Raw genomic sequence first — 23437 nt, forward strand, 5'->3', positions numbered from 1 at the left:
ATAGTGGAACTGTGGATTGTCCACTGATAAATTACTTTTCTCTTCCTGATCAATGAGCTGATGATAGGCTGCTGAGGTTCTGGCGGGGACAGACAGACAGAGAGAGAGAGAGAGAGAGACAGAGACAGAGAGAGCGAGAGAGAGCAAGAGAGAGAGCGAGAGTGAGAGATGTCTGAGGCCAGCAGGGTAGAACACAGTACAGATACAGAGGATTGTACTGAGCTGGATCGGAGAGAGAGAGAGATAGGTGCTGGACAATCCATCACATGTCATTACTATACTGTAGGCCTGACTCCTCCTCTCCTCACTCACTGGGCTCATTGCCATGGTAGCAGTCTTGGCCCGGTCTTTGACCCCTGAACCGGTCACGATGGGTGGGATGTCAGCACACAGAGCTCACTATACTGAACTGTCCCCACCAAGTAAGCAAACAACCAAGAGCTGGAAGAGAGACCAGGGAAGAGATGAGAGGAGAGAGAGATACTATAACGAGAGGAAGGAGAAGGAGAGGAAAAGAGGAAGAGAGAAACAGAGGTACTTTCTCCTTTATCCCCGACCGGTCTCTCTTCTCCTGGGAGAAAAAAAAACAGAGGAGTGTATATTTATCAAGCACGGTCTGGCTGGTGGCCAGGTCTTAAAATAAGAGTGGCGAGTGAGCACATCACTGTGAATTACACTCTGTATTCCAGGAGGCCAAGAAATGAAACCAAAAACACAAAGCCGTGATTAGGTTATTGACAAAACAACCAGGGCTGGGTGAGGACTTTACTGCCTGAGACATTAATATCCTGCAGTGGGCCTGCCTGTTGGGACACTTGCTGCTCTACTGCTCAACTACACTGTTGTATCACTAGATAGCTACTGTACCACTGTTTAAACCAGAGCAGGGTTTAACTTCACAAAATAATAAGATGTTCATCAACTGCACATCTTTAGCAACTGCACATATTAAGTTTGCAAATGCATACTGAAAATGTATATTTACAAGGCAAGTCCATTTGTTTGGAATTGGTCTGGCTTAGAGACGTGTATTTTTCTCCTGTTGAGGATTTTCTTCCCTAAAATACATAGTTAAGTAACCCATACAGATGTAAGATCTTATTTGATCACCCCGTTGCAGGAGAAGTTTCTTGAATTCGGGAATTATTTTACTTAGTGTATTTGAGGTTTAAAGGGTAAGAAGCATAAATGTAACCACATGTAACATATAGATTTGCATTAATATACACTCCAAAAGTAGCAATTCAAAGTCCCAATTGTTTTGTTATTACATAAAACCGATTAGAATTCTGCAGAATAACGGAAGTCATGTCGGAAAATGTTTTTCCCGGGGTGTGATGTAATATGGAGGACCCGGGCATGCCAGCCTATTTCCTATAATGTAAACTCCAACAGAAATACATTTAAATGTATAACTTTAAATGAATCCAAATTGTTCGCACTCATGTCTACTGGTTTCAACTTACAAGCAAATACTTTATGAATGTATTGTTACATATCAACTTGCAAGGTTGCTAGCCCACTAGCCCGCTAACTTTAGTCCTACCAGTATTAATAAATGTTAAAGTTACACTTATCTCAGCCAGCCAGCTAACGTTAGCTATTTAGCCAACTAGCTATTAGCCTAGCTAACCCCCAAGCCAAAGCCCAACAACTGGAGACGAGCTAGAACACAACTAATAAAACAACTAAAACATAACCGCAGATGAAAAGCAAAGTGAAGGCCTCAAAAGTGGCGCAGTGATCTAAGGCACTGCATCGTAGTGCTAGCTATGCCACTAGAGAACCTGGTTCAAGTCTTGGCCGGGCGCAATACACACTGACACGATCTCCAAGTGCTTCCACCGACACATTGGTGTGGCTGGCTTCCGGGTTAAGCAAGCGCTGTGTCAAGAAGCAGTACGGCTTGGCTGGGTTGTGTTTCGGAGGATGCACGGCTCTCGACCTTCGCCTCTCCCGAGTCCGTACGGGAGTTGCAGAGATGGGACAGGACTGTAACTACCAATTGGATACCATGAAATTGGGGAGAAAAATGGGTAAAAAAATAAATAGTAAAAAAAGCAAAACAAGAGCTGAGACTTACAGATTGATGGCTGGGGCCCATCCGATGAGTTAGCTACCAATGCGAGGGGAAGCTAGCACTGAGCCAAGGTAGTTACAAAACTCTCGTAGCCTACTTCACAGAGAACATGCCAAAACAAAAATGAGAACAGACAAGGTACTACACAAATAGAGCATGCAGGTATGATTTTATATTTCGTTTTTAGCCCACGGCAAGAAGGCATGCTTACGGGTTGCCAGTAGATAACACAGCCAAAGACTATGACGAGCATGAGGATGCTAACGTTAGCAAGTTTGATCTAGCTACCGAGCTAGCATACGAACTCTGTAGCACAGAGTAGATTCTCCATATGACGTTGAGAAATAATGCATTGTGGGTAGTTTCAAAGAAATCTGGAAATACATTTATAAATATATAATAACCCCAAAATATAACTGTTTGTAGTTATAGGTATAGACCGTGACTACAACTAAGTTACTAAGTATTTGACCACACTGTAGTTACTCTGGTGAGTAAAAACACATGCTTCCTACCCTTTAAAAAGGCTTCTGAAGTTTGTTTTCACTTGGAAATTTCAGACTTGATTTTCCCTCACGAAAAATGTATCAACCCCTACAAAAATGGCCATTTATTATTATCCACCTAATAATTCCCATTTCCTCATGCTGCAGGATTATTTTCCTGCTGTAGCAAACTGGCTCAAATTAAGATCCTACATCTGTATGGTGTCTTCAGAGAGGCCAGGGTATGTCCTTGTCCATCTTAGGATCAGATAGGAGAGGGGTGAAAGGGGAAGTGGAGGGACAGAGAGGGGGAAAGAGGTGAAAGAGGGGAGAGTTGCAAGAGAGAGATGTGAGAGACACAGAAGAGGGGAGTGCAGGCCTAGGGAGAGGGGGAGAGGAGAGCAGAGCAGTGTGTGTTCCTGTTTCTCTCTGTGTAGAAAGTGTAGGGGAAAGGGAAGCTGGGCTTTGCAAGAGGCCCTCTTGCACAAGGTCAAGGGGCAGGGAGCTCAGCCATTGGCTGCTTTCTCACACGCCCAACCCCCTCCCCCGCCTGAGCTCGCGAAACAAAAACAGAAGAGAAGGCCCTCTTCCAGAGTGATACATTGGCGAGGCCACTGGGCCCCTGACATCCTCATGTCATGGCTATGTCAGCTCTAAGTAGGCTTTATGTCACCTCTGCCACATCCTCTACCCTAGCTAGGCTCTTTCCTCATGCTGGGAGCAGAAGAAAAACAGGGGATCTCGTTCAAGAACTCCTTGAGCCTTACATAGGAGGAGGAGAAAACACACACATACACACACACACACACACTAATATTTCCCCTCATTTCACTGAGGCTGAAAGAGGGAAAATGGCACCTTCTGAGAGCCACCATTGCGTGTGCTAATTCTGGTGCAGGCAAGCAACCGCTGCTGTTTACTCTCACACTTCTACTCCACTGCGTCTCCCTGCCTGCCTGCTCAAGGCCAACACCAGTCCTCCCTCCGTTGGGCCTCCGGTACTACCCTATCCCAGATAGGAAATCAGGGTTGGAAGGAATATTCTAATTTACACCCAAGCCTGTTTGTGATGATGGAAATCATGGCCAGGAATAAGATGGGAATCAGGGCCAGGAATAAGCAGATGTTTGAGTGACATGTTAGGTTGCAATCTTAAAGGAAAAATCCACCCAGAAACTCACACGTTACATTTGGCATCATCATGATGATGTGGCAAGTCCCACTTTGCTTGCTGAAAGTTCAATATCTTAACTTGACTGCTGCCATGCAAAACATTGTGGGACTATATCAACAGTGGACTAAAGAATAGTGGCGTTTTCCTTTAATAAGGGCTGTGGTGTGTAGATTATACAGTCACCTTCAAAATTATTGGCAACCTTGCAAAAGATTAGCAAAAATAATGAGCTATATTGTATGCTCTAAAATATATATATATATTATTTTATACTAACACAGTTTCTCAGAGAAAGATATTTTGTTTAACAAGTAATACTTTTTTTTCTCTATTGGCACCCCTATTTTCAATAGTTTGTGCACCCTCCCCTTAAAAGGAAAACGATGCAGGGTTTATCTAAAATGTTTTAAGAAATTGGAGAACACATTGGGAGGGATCTTAGACCATTCCTCCATATAGAATCCTTCCAGATCCTTGATATCCTTCGTCTGCACTTATGGCCTGACTTCTTCAATTCAAACCATTACATTACATTTAAGTCATTTAGCAGACGCTCTTATCCAGAGCGACTTACAAATTGGTGCTTTCACCTTATGACATCCAGTGGAACAGCCACTTTACAATAGTGCATCTAGGTCTTTTAAGGGGGGGAACTGTACTTCCTCAGTGGTAGGGAGGCGAGCAGGCCAGAGGTGGATGAACGCAGTGCCCTTGTTTGGGTGTAGGGCCTGATCAGAGCCTGGAGGTACTGAGGTGCCGTTCCCCTCACAGCTCCGTAGGCAAGCACCATGGTCTTGTAGCGGATGCGAGCTTCAACTGGAAGCCAGTGGAGAGAGCGGAGGAGCGGGGTGACGTGAGAAAACCACAGGTTTTCAATGCGCAGACTGAGGGGAATAAGGAGCAATTCCATAATAAGGTCAACCGGAGCATGAAGAAAACTAAATGACTTATTTCCAAATTAAACTTTCATTAAACTTTCAAACTACTTTCATATTTACCTTGAATGTGCGTATTTTGAAGTGCAGACTACACATTTGGCCTTTATATTTACCAAATGTAATGTTATTGTTACTATAGAGTAGGATACAAAGTCTCAAAATAAGGCTTTTCAGTCAACCAGATTTCACAGCTATTGGCAATGGCTCATAGAATTAGTTTTGGTACGAACATCTGTCCCCCTGTGTTTCTGACCAAGTCGGAAGGTTAATGATACAATATCAAACTAATTTTAGTCCTTTGAGTGCTAGAATAGAATTCTACAATCTAAATAGAATGCTAATTTGGACAGGCAGTGTCACATCCTTAACATTTGAGGAAAAGTTGTTACTGTAGATACATTTCGAGTATGATTGTATGCAAACTTTCTGTGCAAAGCTAACTTTCATAACGAGCTTAGGTGATGCATAATTGTTTTCCTTTCTCTCTTTGTCAGTACTCGTTCTAAGCGTAACAGATGTGACCGTTATTGGCGCTTCATAACAGGATCGTGGACTCACTAGAAAGCATCACTGCATAACGCGATCATGGGAAAAACATTCATGCCCTTCATACCACTTTCGAAGTGTGTTTATGTTAACAAACAAGCTAGCAGGCAATCTATCTGTGTGATCTATTTTGGGTGATCTCACGTTTGCTTATGAACTGCAATCATGAGTTGTTCTGCTGCCTGGAGCATAGCATGTGATCACATCACATGGCATAATAAAGGTCTTAAAATAATACACATAACTAAGGTCTTAAAAATCCATAAGACACTTTCACCAGTCATGCTGAGTTTGTTTACTTCCTTGAGTAAGTACAGGTGTCCCCCAGTGAAAATATTTGTCTGTATCTGTTTGGTCTGCCCTGCGGTGTGACAGGTACTTTGCGCGCTTGTGAACTATAGCTGTCAAGCCTGAGGTGATTTACGATCTGACAAGAAATTTAGTCGAAAGTGCGAACCCTGTGCCGCTCACTGGTAGGTTACAATTCAATTAAACTTTTTTTTTTTTAACCCTTTCACGTAATGAAAATGAAGAATAGTTTAACCCTTCGTAGGAAAACGTCAAGATATAAATAAAATTGTATGTCACATGCACCGAATACAACAGACCTTACAGTGAAATGCTTAATTACAAGCCCTTAACCAACAATGCAGTTTAAAAAAAATACCTTAAAGTAACAAAGTAACAAAGAATTAAAGAGCAGCAGTAAAATAACAATAGCGAGGCTATATACCGGGGGTACCGGTACAGAGTCAATGTGCAGGGTTTTGTCGTGCCCTCTTCACGACTGTCTTGGTGATGTGGACATCAAGGAACTTGAAGCTCTCAACCTGCTCCAATACAGCCCCGTCGATGAGAATGGGGGCGTGCTCGGTCCTCCTTTTCCTGTAGTCCACAATCATCTCCTTTGTCTTGATCACGTTGAGGGAGGGGTTGTTGTCCTTGCACCACACGGTCGGGTCTCTGACCTCCTCCCTATAGGCTGTCTTGTCGTAGATCAGGCCACCACTGTTGTCATCGGCAAACTTAATGATGGTGTTGGAGTCATGCAGTCATGAGTGAACAGGGAGTACAGGAGATGACAAGGGATGAGTGAGGAATGAGTCCAGCTAGGCTTGGGTGGTATCCGGATTGTTACAGCTTCATACCGACCTTACCGGGATTTTCGGTAATATCGGCATAAACACGAGGGCCGCTGTTTTCAAACACACTAATCCGAAGGTTAGCAATGCTAACAAGCACATGTAAAACCTCTTAGAGCATGCTAACTAAATGCTAACGAGCGTACCGCATACATTTTTATACAGTCTCTGACCTAAACTACAAAGTAAGTCCAAAATGCTACTCCCAGTTTGCTGCATGGACAAAACAAATTAGACAGCAAGGCTCTTGAGCCAGGAGGGGATTCTCTGCTGTTACCAAGCTAAACTTGATTTTGAAATAAGCTAACCACTTAGCTAGATAGCTAACTAGCTACTAAATTAGCAAACCAAACAAACACCACATGACTGGGGACTACCGTTACGTTTTATTATGAAAAATTATGTGACAGGTGAAACAAAGAATGCCATCTTCTTTATCTCCTAACGTATTTCACATTGTTGACTGCAGGTATTTACCTAAAAAGTAGCTACAAATATTCAAATGTATAAAAATAAACTTCAAAATAAATTGTTTGAATGTTATTGACGGTATTGAAAAACCATCTCGTGACTTGTTCCAAATACCCCGGTATACAGCCCAAGCTTATTTGAAATAAACATGGAAAGGAAATGGGTGTTTCAATTCCTAGGGTTAGAGGTGTATATATATATTATTCCATTCACGCACTTATCAAGCGAACATCCCTGGTCATCCCTACTGCCTCTGATCTGGCAGACACACTAAACACAAATGCTTTGTTTGTAAATTATGTCTGAGCGTTGGAGTGTGCCCCTGGCTATCCGAAAAAAAGAAAAAAAAATTGTGCCATCTGGTTTGCTTAATACAAGCAATTTGAAATTATTTATACTTCTACTTTTGATACTTTTGTATATTTAAAACCAAATACTTTTAGACTTTTACTCAAGTAGTATTTTATTGGGTGACTTTTACTCTATTTTACTTCTATTAAGGAATCTTTACTTTGACAATTGGGTACTTTTTTCCACCACTGTACAAATAAACACCTTAACATTTCCATTTATGCTTGATAAGTAAATTCTGTGAGACATTTTGTTTCTTATTTTGTGTGCAAATGTCACATCCATAACGATGGAATTTCCCTGATATGGTCGTTGCAAATTGGTGATTTTGTGGTCAATTAACCATTTCTTTGTGGATTTTGATGTGTGCTTAGGGGCTTTGTCTTGCTGGAAGATCCATTTGGGGCCAAGTTTCAGCGTTCTGGCAGAGACAACCAGGTGTTTGACTAAAATGTCCTGGTACTTGGTAGAGTTCATGATGCTGTTGGCCCCAGGACCAGTCTAAGCAAAACATCCCCACGACATGAAATATCCACAACCAGAAGGTATGAAGTTATTTTATGTATATGTATTTGTCAAACGCACCGCTGGTGTGCATGGCCAAAGGACTTCCATTTTTGTCACATATACGACCATAGCACCTGGTTCCAATCCAAGTGTCAGTGCTGTTTAGCAAGCCCCAGGTGTTACTGTGAAAAATGCTTTTTTTTCTAGCAACCCTTCTGAAGAGCCTATTGGCATAGAGGTCCCACTGGGCACACACTGGTTGAATCAGGTGAAGCAGGGTACATGGAGGTAGGCATCTAGATGGTAGACTCAAGCTGTATGTGAAGGTAAATTCAGAGTAAGTTTGGGTTCATGTAGGCTACGTTGACATCTGATTCGCCCAACAAAAGACACCATCATTTCAACATGTAGCTAGTTATACTATCATTCATGCATGGTTTATAGGATCTTCGGACGTTTAGAAGTAGTTACCGTTGCTCCTGTAAATAGGATGCTATTCTAATTCATGATCTAATTCATGATCAAATGGCTATTTGCAATCCCCCCCTTTATGCTGCCGCTACTCTCCGTCTATTATCTATGCATAGTCACTTTAATAACTCTACCTACTTGTACACATTACCTCACTTACCTCGACTAACCGGTGCCCCCGCACATTGGCTCTGTACCGGTACCCCCTGTATAGCCTTGCTATTTGTTACTTAAACATTTTTGGGAGGGGTATTTTTTCTTAAAACGGAATTGTTGATTAAGGACTTGTAAGTAAGCGCTTCACTGTAAGGTCTACACATGTTGTATTTGGCGCATGTGATATTATACTGAACAAAAATATAAAACGCAAATGTGCAGTTTTGTCACACAACACAATGCCACAGATGTCTCAAGTTTTGAGGACGCGTGCAATTGGCATGCTGACTGCAGGATTGTCCACCAGAACTGTTGCCAGATAATGTAATGTTAATTTCTCTACCATAAGCCGTCTCCAATGTTGTTTTAGAAAATTTGGCAGTACGTCCAACCGCAGACCAAGTGTAACCACGCCAGCCCAGGATCTCCACATCCGGCTTCTTCACCTGCGGGATTGTCTGAGACCAACCATCCGGACAGCTGATGAAACTGAGGAGTATTTCTGTCTGTAATAAAGCCATTTTGTGGGGGGAAAAAAATAATTATGTTTGCCTGAGCCTGGCTCCCTAGAATGTGTTGAAATGATAGCTCAGCAAAATCAGACATAGCTTGTTTCCAAAGCTATGCAGGGTATATACATGGTAGACTTGTTGTCATTTAACTTCTTTGGGATAGGGGGCAGTATTTTGACGTCCGGATGAAAAGCGTGCCCAAAGTAAACTGCCTGTTACTCAGGCCCAGAAGCTAGGATATGCATATAATTGGTAGAATACACTCTAAGGTTTCTAAAACTGTTAAAATAAGGTATGTGAGTATAACAGAACTGATATGGCAGGCAAAACCCAGAGGACAAACCATCCCCCCCCAAAAAAAGAAATTCAGCTTACTACTACTTTAAATGGATAGTACTATAATTATAAGGCCAAGTCCTCCCAGATTGCAGTTCCTAGGGCTTCCACTAGATGTCAAGTCTTTAGAAAGAGTTTCAAGCTGGTTTTTGGAAAAATATTTTGAGCTCCCATTTTGGCTGTAGTGTTTCCAAGCGCGTGGAGGAAAGCGCGTTCTTTCTTATTTATCTCCGGTAATGAACATACTATATTCTCTGTCTTAAATTTAATAGTTTATTTGCGTATTAGTATATATAAGGTTTGATTATAAACGTTGTTTGACTTGATTGGAAAAGTTTATTAGTAACGTTTGGGATTAATTTTGTATGCATTTTCATGGAGGGAAACTGGATGGATTATTGACTGAAGCGCGCCAGCTAAACTGAGTTTTTATGGATATAAAGAAGGACATTTAAACGTGTTAACCCTCGCAAGGCTGCAGGCCCAGACGGCATCCCCAGCCGCGTCCTCAGAGCATGCGCAGACCAGCTGGCTGGTGTGTTTACGGACATATTCAATCAATCCTTATCCCAGTCTGCTGTTCCCACATGCTTCAAGAGAGCCACCATTGCTCCTGTTCCCAAGAAAGCTAAGGTAACTGAGCTAAACGACTACCACCCCGTAGCACTAACTTCCGTCATCATGAAGTGCTTTGAGAGACTAGTCAAGGACCATATCACCTCCACCCTACCTAACACCCTAGACCCACTCCAATATGCTTACCGCCCGAATAGGTCCACAGACGACGCAATCGCATCCACACTGCCCTAACCCATCTGGACAAGAGGAATACCTATGTGAGAATGCTGTTCATTGACTACAGCTCAGCATTTAACACCATAGTACCCTCCAAACTCGTCATCAAGCTCGAGACCCTGGGTCTCGACCCCGCCCTGTGCAACTGGGTACTGGACTTCCTGACGGGCCGCCCCCAGGTGGTGAGGGTAGGTAACAACATATCCACCCCGCTGATCCTCAACACTGGGGCCCCACAAGGGTGCGTTCTGAGCCCTCTCCTGTACTCCCTGTTCACCCACAACTGCGTGGCCATGTACGCATCCAACTCAATTATCAAGTTTGCGGACGACACAACAGTGGTAGGCTTGATTACCAACAACGACGAGACGGACGACAGGGAGGAGGTGAGGGCCCTCGGAGTGTGGTGTCAGGAAAATAACCTCACACTCAAAGTCAACAAAACAAAGGAGATGATCGTGGACTTCAGGGAGCACCCCCCTATCCACATCGACGGGACAGTAGTGGAGAGGGTAGTAAGTTTTAAGTTGCTCGGCGTACACATCACGGACAAACTGAATTGGTCCACCCACACAGACAGCGGCGTTTCAACCTCAGGAGGCTGAAGAAATTTGCTTTGTCACCAAAAACACTCACAAACTTCTACAGATGCACAATCGAGAGCATCCTGTCGGGCTGTATCACCGCCTGGTACGGCAACTGCTCCGCCCACAACCGTAAGGCTCTCCAGAGGGTAGTAAGGTCTGCACAACGCATCACCGGGGGCAAACTACCTGCCCTCCAGGACACCTACACCACCCGATGTCACAGGAAGGCCATAAAGACCATTAAGGACAACAACCACTCGAGCCACTGCCTGTTCACCCCGCTATCATCCAGAAGGCGAGGTCAGTACAGGTGCATCAAAGCAGGGACAGAGAGACTGAAAAACAGCTTTTATCTCAAGGCCATCAGACTGTTAAACAGCCACCACTAACATTGAGTGGCTGCTGCCAACACACTGACTCAACTCCAGCCACTTTAATAATGGAAATGGATGGAAATTGATGTAAAAATATATCACTAGCGACTTTAAATAATGCTACTTATTATAATGTTTACATACCCTACATTACTCATCTCATATGTATATACTGTACTCTATATCATCTACTGCATCTTTATGTAATACATGTATCACAGGCCACTTTAAACTATGCCACTTTGTTTACATACCCTACATTACTCATCTCATATGTATATACTGTACTCGATACCATCTACTGCATCTTGCCTGTGCCGTTCTGTACCATCACTCATTCATATATCTTTATGTACATATTCTTTATCCCTTTACACTTGTGTGTATAAGGTAGTAGTTTTGGAATTGTTAGGTTAGATTACTCGTTGGTTATTACTACAATGTCGGAACACAAGCATTTCACTACACTCGCATTAACATCTGCTAACCATGTGTATGTGACAAATAAAATTTGATTTGATTATCGAACAAAGGGACCATTTGTGATGTAACTGGGACCTTTTGGAGTGCCAAAAGAAGTAGATCATCAAAGGCAAGGCATTTTTTATATCGCTATTTCTTCATACCGACCTTACCGGGATTTGTGTTGTGTTTGCATGCGGGGCGCTGTCCTCAGATAATCGCATGGTTGCTTTCGCTGTAAAGCCTTTTTGAAATCTGACACGGCGGCTGGATTAACAAGAAGTTAAGCTTTATTTTGATGTATTACACTTGTGATTTTTATGATAGTAAAATATTTAGAGAGATTTGAATTTGGCGCTCTGCAATTTCACCGGATGTTGTCGACTTTCCCAAACAGGTTTTAAGTGCATTACCCCTCATATACCAGTAGGTGTCAATGTTTAGGCAGGAACTGTTTGACTGTGGCTTCACATTTTATTTTTAATATACCTCTTTATTTAGGTTGATGGAATGTCCAGAGGAGACTTTGGGTCCGTCTGATAAGGTAAATTAAGCCTGTTAGCTAGGTTTGCTAGCTAGCTAGAATGGCATTGCCCTCCATCCCCATTTACAATTAAACAATTTGGGAAAGCTAACGTTATAACTTACTAACTTACTGGTAGAGCAACTAAGCCAGTTACTGGCTGTCAATATCACAGAGTTGTGTTACATGGCTATCTAGCCATATCTTGTTTTTTTATTTTGATTTAGCTGTGAAGTTGTGCGTAGTGTTGGTGACGTCAAAGGCATTGCAGTGTATTTTTTTTGTTATACATGTTACCACATTGTTAGCTTTTTACTTTTTTTGATTACATAGATGTTTCAAAATTCACAAAAAGTGACATTATCCGAAGAAGATTATCTCATAGAACAAAACATAAGATCCCTTATTTTCTGCGTTTATCCCCCCCCAATAACATTTCCCCCCCCCCCATAGGCTTTTCCCAACGAGCTATGGTGGAGTTAGCCTCCTTGTACCTATTGCTTGATTTATGAAGGGCAACAAACAATTGTCTCTTTTCATTTGAGAGTTCTTTACCTTTCCCCACGGTGATGGATTACAAATGGATTTTACATGGTCAGAGCCTTGAGAATGACTTAAAAAAGTAGAATGTTAACAGATTTTTATTTCTGTTTTATTTTATTTATAAGAATCTTCAGGAGTGCCAACAATTTGGACACATATCTTTTTGAGAGAAAAAAATATAACTTGTTAAAGAGAATCTATCATCTCCCTAAGTAATTATATTAGTATAAAATAATTGAATATCCTTTTTTTATAATACAATATAGCTCAGTATGTGTATTATTCATTTATACAGTCGTTCCCCCCCTAATCTTTATCAAGGGTGCCAATCATTTTGGAGGTGACTGTATACATTACAGTGCTGCTTATAAATGCCTGCTGGTTGTGTGTGTCCATTCTAACAGGATGTTTGATGGAATCTCTGACCAGAGGGAAAACAGGGAAAATACATGCTTAACCATGTAGTCCCTTAGACACAGATCTTAGATAAGCTTACCCTCCCCAAATCCTAAACTTAAACATCAGAGTGAAAAATACTAATCTGAACATAGATCCGTGTTTAGAGGGACAACGTCATCATCCTACTCTAACTGCTTTAGTTTCCATTCGGGCTATGACAGTGGAAACTAACATGTTTCTTACTCCAATGGTGTAGTCGTAGCATAATGATTGCCATGCTCAGAGTGGTCTCAAGTGAAATAAACATTAAGGCTCTGACCTAAATCGGACCGGGTTTTTCGCAACAGAGGGATTTAAAGGCTTGTAAATGAATCTCCTGCATTACTTAGGCCTAGCCCACCATTTCAAAGTCTATAGGTTCCCATTCCTAGCAGCGACGTGCAGCTAGCTACATTAAAACTAAATTGGTTTTGATTTAAGAACTAATTGACCCCGAAACACATAAAGCTGATCACAAGATGGCTTGGGACCACTAGACGAATATTATACCCTTCAGGTTGTTATCTAATGGTTAACCCTAAAACAACACTGGGTAGGGGTCAAGACCTGAAGGAAAGCTGCCTTGTGAGAAGCTCTGTTAAACGTGTTGGATGACAGGCCAACCAGTGTGACCGCCCTTCTGCAGAGCCCTGAGGTCAAATTCAAAGCCAGAAATTGATTCAGGGCTCTGGTTAGGCCTAGAAATGAGCCAATTGTAGTACCCCTCAGAGTGGCTTGGGCCCTGGGGATGTAGACTGAGGTATGGTGGTGATATGGGGGCCTTTAGTTATGTTCAGACAGACAGACAGACAGACAGAGAGAGCATTGACAGCTCAGTCTCTGTTACCAACTATCCTCTGTTGGCCAAATATCCTAATGATGTTAATCCTAATCCTGATTTAGCTATCTAATATAGTCAGCCAAATCAATAATGATCCCTGTCATCATAATCCCCCACAACATGATGGAACTAATCTGGTCATTCATCCCTGAGAGGGGTCTTGGCACGACACTCCTTCCTCTGTTAGTACCACAGTATGCTTCATGCCAGCGTACAACATACATTATTCATACTGGCACAATGAATAAATCATCACATCAGAAAATATTCCTCTCTCCATCAGAGAGGAATGGACCCTGCCTGGATGGATCTGCTCGCTCACCCTATGGATGGATGGCTTTTCCCCATTGGCAGGGTGTGTGTGAACGTGTGTGTGTGTGTGTGTGTATGTGTTTGAACATATATGTGTGTGTAGGGCAAGCCCAGCGACTTGTCTTATCAACTCTATGCAAGAATTTGCTATGAGTCGTCTTAGGAAATCAACATTTTCTTTGTTGGTCTTGCCAACCACCAATGTCACACCACTGAGAAGCAGAGGTGACATCATGTAAGTCTGATATCTGATTGGAGGTTAACTTTAAAGTAATACTAGTGGTCAACAAGGTTTTGAATCCAAACAACTCAGATGGTTATACAAGGGTCTAAGATTCATTGTTCTTTCTCTTATTTGTTTCTGCCCAGCTGTGGTGAGATTCTTTTTTCTCTCTCACTTTCTCTCTCTTTCTTCTCTTTCTCTCTTTTCCCCCCGTTTCTTTTCTCTCTTTCTTTCTTTTCTGTTTCTTCTCTCTCTTCTGTTCTGTTTCTTCTTGCTCTTTCTTTTCTGTTTCTTCTCTCTCTTCTGTTTCTTCCCTATCTCGTTCTTTCCTGTTTCTTCCCTCTTTTCTGTTTCTTCTCTCTCTTTCTTTTCTGTTTCTTCCCTCTCTTGCCCCCAAACAATTGTGTTTTATTGTTTGTTTATCTGTGTTGTTTGTAACTTGTTTTTTAAAACTATTTTTGTCTATAATGTTGCCGCTACCGTCTCTTATGACCGAAAATAACTTCCAGACATCAGGACTGCGATTACTCACCACGGACTATCAGAAAACATTTTCTTCTTTCACGATTCTGACGAGCCCGAGAATATACGGATCCCTCGAGAACAGGCCCTGACCCCAGAGATCTGCGTGAACAAGAGGCGAAGAAAGAGAGGCCGAAAGGGCGGGCTGCCTTCTGAGGAGTAGGAGGTGATCGAATAAACCCCCACTCCCCTCAATTCTACCAACGGGACATTAAAACTGTAGCATCTTATGCTTCACGGAGCTGCTGCTGAACGATGACAATATCAACATACAGCTGGTTGGTTATACGATGTGCCGGCAGGATAGAACAGCGGCGTCTGGTAAGACAAGGGACGGCGGTCTATGTATTTTTGTAAACAACATCTGGTGCAAGATATTTAAGGAAGTCTTAAGTCATTGCTCGTCTGAGGTAGAGTTTCTCATGATAAGCTGCAGACCACATTACCTACCGAGAGAGTTTGTCTATATTCTTTGTAGCAGTTTATAGACCACCACAGTCAGAGGCTGGCACCAAGATAGAATTGAATGAGCTCTATTCCGCTATAAGGAAACAAGAAAACGCTCACCCAGAGCCGGGGACTTTAATGCAGGGAAACTTAAATCAGTTTTACCTAATTTCTATCAACATATTAAATGTGCAACCAGAGGGAAAATAACTGTACACCACCTATACTCCACACACAGAGACGCATACAAAGCTCTCCCTCGCCCTCCATTTGGCAAATCTGACCATAATTCTATCCTCCTGATTCTTGCTTACAAGCATAAATTAAAGCAGGAAGCACCAGTGACGAGATCAATAAAAAAGTGGTCAGATGAAGCAGATGCTAAGCTACAGGACTGTTTTGCTAGCACAGACTGGAATATGTTCCGGGATTCCTCTAATTGCATTTGAGGAGTACACCACATCTGTCATTGGCTTCATCAATAAGTGCATCGATGATGTCGTCCCCACAGTGACCATACGTACATACCCCAACCAGAAACCATGGATTACAGGCAGCATCCGCACTGAGCTAAAGGGTAGAGATGCCGCTTTCAAGGAGCGGGACCCTAACCTGGAAGCTTATAAGAAATCCGGCTATGCCCTCCGATGAACAATCAAACAGACAAAGTGTCAATACAGGACTAAGATCAAGTCGTACTACACCGGCTCTGATGCTCGTCGGATGTGGCAGGGCCTGCAAACCACTACAGACTACAAAGGGAAGCACAGCCGAGAGCTGCCCAGTGACACGAGCCTACCGGACGAGCTAAACTACTTCTATGCTCGCGTCGAGGCAAATAACACTGAAACATGCACGAGAGCACCAGCTGTACCGGAAGACTGTGATCACGCTCTACGCAGCCGATGTGAGTAAGACCTTTAGACAGGTCAACATTCACAAGGCCGCAGGACCAGATGGATTACCAGGACTTGTACTGCGAGCATGCGGTGACCAACTAGCAAGTGTCTTCACTGACATTTTCAACCTCTCCCTGTCCGAGTCTGTAATTCCAACATGTTTTAAGTAGACCACCATAGCTTCTGTGCCCAAGAACACTAAGGTAACCTGCCTAAATGACTACCGACACGTAGTACTCACGTCTGCCATGAAGTACTTTGAAAGGCTGGTCATGGCTCACATCAACACCATCATCCCAGAAACCCTAGACCTACCCTAGACCTACTCCAATTTGTACACCGCCTCAACAGATGATGCAGTCTCTATTGCACTCAACACTGCCCTTTCCCACCTGGACAAAAGGAACACCTATGTGAGAATTGTAGCTCATCACTGGGACTAAACACCTCCCTCTGCAACTGGATCCTGGACTTCCTGACAGGCCCCCCCGGGTGGTAAGGGTAGGTAACAACACATCCTCAACACAGGGGCCCCTCAGGGGTGCGTGCTCAGCCCCTCCTGAACTCCCTGTTCACTCATGACTGAACGGCCAGGCACGACTCCAACACCATCATTCAATTTGCCGATGACACAACAGTGGTAGGCCTGATCATCGACAACAACGAGACAGCCTATAGGGAGGAGGTCAGAGACCTGACCAACCGTGTGGTGCAAGGACAACAACCTCTCCATCAACGTAATCAAGACAAAGGAGATGAATGTGGACTACAGGAGAAAGAGGACAGAGCATGCCCCCATTCTCATCGACGGGGCTGCAGTGGAGCAGGTTGAGAGCTTCAAGTTCCTTGATGTCCACATCACCAACAAATTAACATGGTCCAAGCACACCAAAACAGTCGTAAAGTGGGCACGACAAAAACCTATTCCCCCTCGGGAGACTGAAAAGATTTGGCATGGGTCCTCAGAAGGTTTTACAGCTGCACCATCTAGAGTATGGTTGCATCACTGCCTGGTATGGCAACTGCTCGGCCTCCGACCGCAAGGCACTACAGAGGGCAGTGTGAACGCCCCAGTACATCACTTGGGCCAAGCTTCCTGCTATCCAGGTCCTCTAAACCAGGCTGTTTCAGAGGAAGGCCCTGAAAATTGTCAAAGATTGCCTCCCTCCCCTCCCCTCCACACCACTGCCACTCTCAGTTGTAATCTATGCATAGTCACTTGAATTAACTCTACCTACATGTTGATACTACCTCAACTAACTGGTGCCCCCACACATTGACTCTGTACCGGCACCCCCGTGTATATTTTGTTATTTTTTACTGCTTTAATTACTTTTTACTTGTATCTCTTATTCTCATATGTATTTTTTTTAAACTGCACTGTAGGTTAGGTTCTTTTAAATAAGCATTTCACTGTAAGGTCTACACCTTTTGTATTCGGCACATGTGACTAATAAAATTTGATTTGATTTGACCGTGTGTGTGTGCGAAATCAGGACCATGCATGGAGCCAGATCAGAGGGGGACTTCAACCATCGACCCCACAGCTGTGGTGAGTGTGACCTGGAACAAACACCATTCCACTCAGTGATTCTTATTGTTTTATGGCTTTTCCCAAGAACGCCGACCAGTGAATGATTACTAAGAGACAATCTGGGTGCACAAGCACCACCACTGACAACACTAAAGTAGAACTAAATGGGAGTGAGTAAGGGCATACCAGATGCATGGAACTAAGGATATGTAACATGCCGACTCCACAGGCCACACGCGTCCGTCCACCATTGCGCGCATGTTGATTTTGTCCATCCACACCAGACGTGATCATGACACGGAAGTTAAAGTACCAAAACCAACTTTGAACGAACTATATTAATTTGGAGGCATGTTGAAATACACATGAAATATTTATGGACATTTAGCTACCTATCGTTTTTAACTAGTTTGTCCTGGGAGAATAACATTAGGCTGTTATTTTACCTGAAATGCATGATCCTCTTTTTAGTTTCTTTGTAGAATTTTCACCAGGAGTCATATAAAATTGTGTGTTTCTCTACCCTGACTAATCCACAGATAAAAAGGGAAACCTAGCTAGTTATCATTAATTCATCTCTCTTTTTTGTCTTTCAAGCAAGTGGGTCTGTATCTTCCTGATATCCAATAAGAGGAGACTTGAAGCTCGTGGAGCGTCTCAGATAGAACCAAGTTGTATTTTAGCGCTTGGCTACGCAGACACTCGTTCACGCTTGCGAGCCATGTGGTGAAATGATTGAATAACATGTATGTGTACATATATTTTGCAACACTCGCTCGCTCCCAACGTGGCCGGTGAGGTTTGCGTGTAAAGGGTACATAAGATGCACACAATGATATGTAAGCATCAGAGACATATGGGCCTATAAACAGAGATATTACTCTGGTATGTCTTAAGCAAACCAACATACAGTAAGACGCATAAGGACATGTAAGGACACATAAGATGCAGCAGAATGATGTCACAGCGAGCTTTCAGTGTCTTAAGGGTGGGATTAGTCTGGCTTGTCATTTAGCTCTGAGGACTAAAAAGTATGATTTCCCAGGGGTCCCTACTGCTGTGCAAAATTCCCCTAGAGACCTAGACCTGACGTCTTCAGGGGAAGTAGGAGTGGGGGATCGAGGAAAAAGTAAGAGCAAACACGCAGAGAAGTGAGGGAGGATGTGGGTCAGTAACTGAGTGACTGAGGGGAATGAGAGCGAGCATGGATGTAAGGGTGTGTGTGTTTGTGTACTAGAGAAACAGCAAGAGAGTGCATATGTGTGTTCAAATTAGTGGTAAATTAGTGAGTGAAAGTGAGGCTCAATCCCAATACCCTCCCCCTCCGTTCTGTGCAATCCCCTGAGCCCCATCAAGACAGAGTGGTATCCCAATTCAACTTGGAGCAAGGCGTAGTGCCTTTTCAGCCCTTTGGTAGGCCCACAATAAACGAAGCAAATCAACATGCAGTCTTTCTATCAAGTGTTTCCCAAAACTCCCATGAAGCTCTGCAACCCAACCCTGTCAAGTTGCTTCAAGAATAATAGCTGACAAGAATACTATTATGGAAGCAAATTTAAGTAAATATAACTTCATAAAGAATCATTAAAAGAACATTAGCCAGCTACTGTAGCTATACATTTAGCTTGCTATATGGGCATTTGACATTTGTATGAATTGTAGTTTGTGTTGTTTGATGTTTTAGGGACTCCTGAGCAAACCAAGGTGTCATCTTGTGAAACCCAGTTGATATAAAGAATCTAGCTAAAGCATTTACTGCAAATGTAATAAACAATTTTGTAAGCTTGCCTTGCTGTTCGTTAATAAAAACATACAAGATAGTCATGCAATGCAGCTGAAGTAACGTAGCTAACTTTTTTCTTGCTTATTGTATGTCTCTGGATGGATGAGTAGCTACGTAGCTGATCTGTGCATGGACCCTAACACGTTTGGCACAATAGTTCAGAACAGCCATTAATCCCCAAGAAATTGAAGAAAATGACTGAGTGAAGGAAATGGGACTGTTACATTTCAAACTGCTATTATGGAATGAAAGTCCTGCTTCAGTACTACTCCACATTGAACTACAGCCAGAGGATGGGTACATTACTACTCCACATTGAACTACAGCCAGACGACGGGTACATTACTACTCCACATTGAACTACAGCCAGAGGACGGGTACATTACTACTCCACATTGAACTACAGCCAGAGGACGGGTACATTACTACTCCACATTGAACTACAGCCAGAGGACGGCTACATTACTACTCCACATTGAACTACAGCCAGAGGACGGGTACATTACTACTCCACATTGAACTACAGCCAGAGGACGGGTACATTACTGCCGATCTGCGGCCAACAAGGCAGAGTTCATCCCAGCCTATGTCTCCCTCCAGTCCCTCGACTTCTTGGCTCTGACGGAAACATGGATCACCACAGACAACACCGCTACTCCTACTGCTCTCTCTTCGTCCGCCCACGTGCTCTCGCACACCCCGAGAGCTTCTGGTCAGCGGGGTGGTGGCACCGGGATCCTCATCTCTCCCAAGTGGTCATTCTCTCTTTCTCCCCTTACCCATCTGTCTATCGCCTCCTTTGAACTCCATGCTGTCACAGTTACCAGCCCTTTCAAGCTTAACATCCTTATCATTTATCGCCCTCCAGGTTCCCTCGGAGAGTTCATCAATGAGCTTGATGCCTTGATAAGCTCCTTTCCTGAGGACGGCTCACCTCTCACAGTTCTGGGCGACTTTAACCTCCCCACGTCTACCTTTGACTCATTCCTCTCTGCCTCCTTCTTTCCACTCCTCTCCTCTTTTGACCTCACCCTCTCACCTTCCCCCTACTCACAAGGCAGGCAATACGCTCGACCTCATCTTTACTAGATGCTGTTCCTCCACTAACCTCATTGCAACTCCCCTCCAAGTCTCCGACCACTACCTTGTATCCTTTTCCCTCTCGCTCTCATCCAACACTTCCCACACTGCCCCTACTCGGATGGTATCGCGCCGTCCCAACCTTCGCTCTCTCTCCCCCGCTACTCTCTCCTCTTCCATCCTATCATCTCTTCCCTCTGCTCAAACCTTCTCCAACCTATCTCCTGATTCTGCCTCCTCAACCCTCCTCTCCTCCCTTTCTGCATCCTTTGACTCTCTATGTCCCCTATCCTCCAGGCCGGCTCGGTCCTCCCTCCCGCTCCGTGGCTCGACGACTCATTGCGAGCTCACAGAACAGGGCTCCGGGCAGCCGAGCGGAAATGGAGGAAAACTCGCCTCCCTGCAGACCTGGCATCCTTTCACTCCCTCCTCTCTACATTTTCCTCCTCTGTCTCTGCTGCTAAAGCCACTTTCTACCACTCTAAATTCCAAGCATCTGCCTCTAACCCTAGGAAGCTCTTTGCCACCTTCTCCTCCCTCTGAATCCTCCTCCCCCTCCTCCCTCTCTGCAGATGACTTCGTCAACCATTTTGAAAAGAAGGTCGACGACATCCGATCCTCGTTTGCTAAGTCAAACGACACCGCTGGTTCTGCTCACACTGCCCTACCCTGTGCTCTGACCTCTTTCTCCCCTCTCTCTCCAGATGACATCTCACGTCTTGTGACGGCCGGCGCCCAACAACCTGCCCGCTTGACCCTATCCCCTCCTCTCTTCTCCAGACCATCTCCGGTGACCTTCTCCCTTACCTCACCTCGCTCATCAACTCATCCCTGACCGCTGGCTACGTCCCTCCCGTCTTCAAGAGAGCGAGAGTTGCACCCTTCTGAAAAACCTACACTCGATCCCTCCGATGTCAACAACTACAGACCAGTATCCCTTCTTTCTTTTCTCTCCAAAACTCTTGAACGTGCCGTCCTTGGCCAGCTCTCCCGCTATCTCTCTCAGAATGACCTTCTTGATCCAAATCAGTCAGGTTTCAAGACTAGTCATTCAACTGAGACTGCTCTTCTCTGTATCACGGAGGCGCTCCGCACTGCTAAAGCTAACTCTCTCTCCTCTGCTCTCATCCTTCTAGACCTATCGGCTGCCTTCGATACTGTGAACCATCAGATCCTCCTCTCCACCCTCTCCGAGTTGGGCATCTCCGGCGCGGCCCACGCTTGGATTGCGTCCTACCTGACAGGTCGCTCCTACCAGGTGGCGTGGCGAGAATCCGTCTCCTCACCACGTGCTCTCACCACTGGTGTCCCCAGGGCTCTGTTCTAGGCCCTCTCCTATTCTCGCTATACACCAAGTCACTTGGCTCTGTCATAACCTCACATGGTCTCTCCTATCATTGCTATGCAGACGACACACAATTAATCTTCTCCTTTCCCCCTTCTGACGACCAGGTGGCGAATCGCATCTCTGCATGTCTGGCAGACATATCAGTGTGGATGACGGATCATCACCTCAAGCTGAACCTCGGCAAGACGGAGCTGCTCTTCCTCCCGGGGAAGGACTGCCCGTTCCATGATCTCGCCATCACGGTTGACAACTCCATTGTGTCCTCGTCCCAGAGCGCTAAGAACCTTGGCGTGATCCTGGACAACACCCTGTCGTTCTCAAATAACATCAAGGCGGTGGCCCGTTCCTGTAGGTTCATGCTCTACAACATCCGCAGAGTACGACCCTGCCTCACACAGGAAGCGGCGCAGGTCCTAATCCAGGCACTTGTCATCTCCCGTCTGGATTACTGCAACTCGCTGTTGGCTGGGCTCCCTGCCTGTGCCATTAAACCCCTACAACTCATCCAGAACGCCGCAGCCCGTCTGGTGTTCAACCTTCCCAAGTTCTCTCACGTCACCCCGCTCCTCCGCTCTCTCCACTGGCTTCCAGTTGAAGCTCGCATCCGCTACAAGACCATGGTGCTTGCCTACGGAGCTGTGAGGGGAACGGCACCTCACTACCTCCAGGCTCTGATCAGGCCCTACACCCAAACAAGGGCACTGCGTTCATCCACCTCTGGCCTGCTCGCCTCCCTACCACTGAGGAAGTACAGTTCCCGCTCAGCCCAGTCAAAACTGTTCGCTGCTCTGGCCCCCCAATGGTGGAACAAACTCCCTCACGACGCCAGGACAGCGGAGTCAATCACCACCTTCCGGAGACACCTGAAACCCCACCTCTTTAAGGAATACCTAGGATAGGATAAAGTAATCCTTCTCCCCCCCTTAAAAGACCTAGATGCACTATTGTAAAGTGGCTGTTCCACTGGATGTCATAAGGTGAAAGCACCAATTTGTAAGTCGCTCTGGATAAGAGCGTCTGCTAAATGACTTAAATGTAAATGTAAATGTATTCCACATTGAACTACAGCCAGAGGACGGGTACATTACTACTTCACATTGAACTACAGCCAGAGGACGGGTACATTACTACTCCACATTGAACTACAGCCAGAGGACGGGTACATCACTACTTCACATTGAAATACAGCCAGAGGATGGGTACATTACTACTCCACATTGAACTACAGCCAGAGGACGGGTACATTACTACTCCACATTGAACTACAGCCAGAGGACGGGTACATTACTACTCCACATTGAACTACAGCCAGAGGACGTGTACATTACTACTCCACATTGAACTACAGCCAGAGGACGGGTACATTACTACTCCACATTGAACTACAGCCAGAGGACGGGTACATTACTACTCCACATTGAACTACAGCCAGATGATGGGTACATTACTACTCCACATTGAACTACAGCCAGAGGACGTGTACATTACTACTCCACATTGAACTACAGCCAGAGGACGGCTACATTACTACTCCACATTGAACTACAGCCAGAGGAC

The 23437-nt window shown here is 44.4% G+C and overlaps 1 protein-coding gene across 4 annotated transcripts in view; it reads right to left on the reverse strand.

The window, feature by feature from the left end:
* Nucleotides 1-23437, reverse strand: part of LOC115107802 (nuclear receptor coactivator 1-like) — a 108054-nt gene that overhangs the window by 20346 nt on the left and 64271 nt on the right. The window lies entirely within an intron of this gene.

This window comes from Oncorhynchus nerka, linkage group LG24 (genome assembly GCF_034236695.1).
Source record: "Oncorhynchus nerka isolate Pitt River linkage group LG24, Oner_Uvic_2.0, whole genome shotgun sequence".
Lineage (NCBI taxonomy): Eukaryota > Metazoa > Chordata > Actinopteri > Salmoniformes > Salmonidae > Oncorhynchus > Oncorhynchus nerka.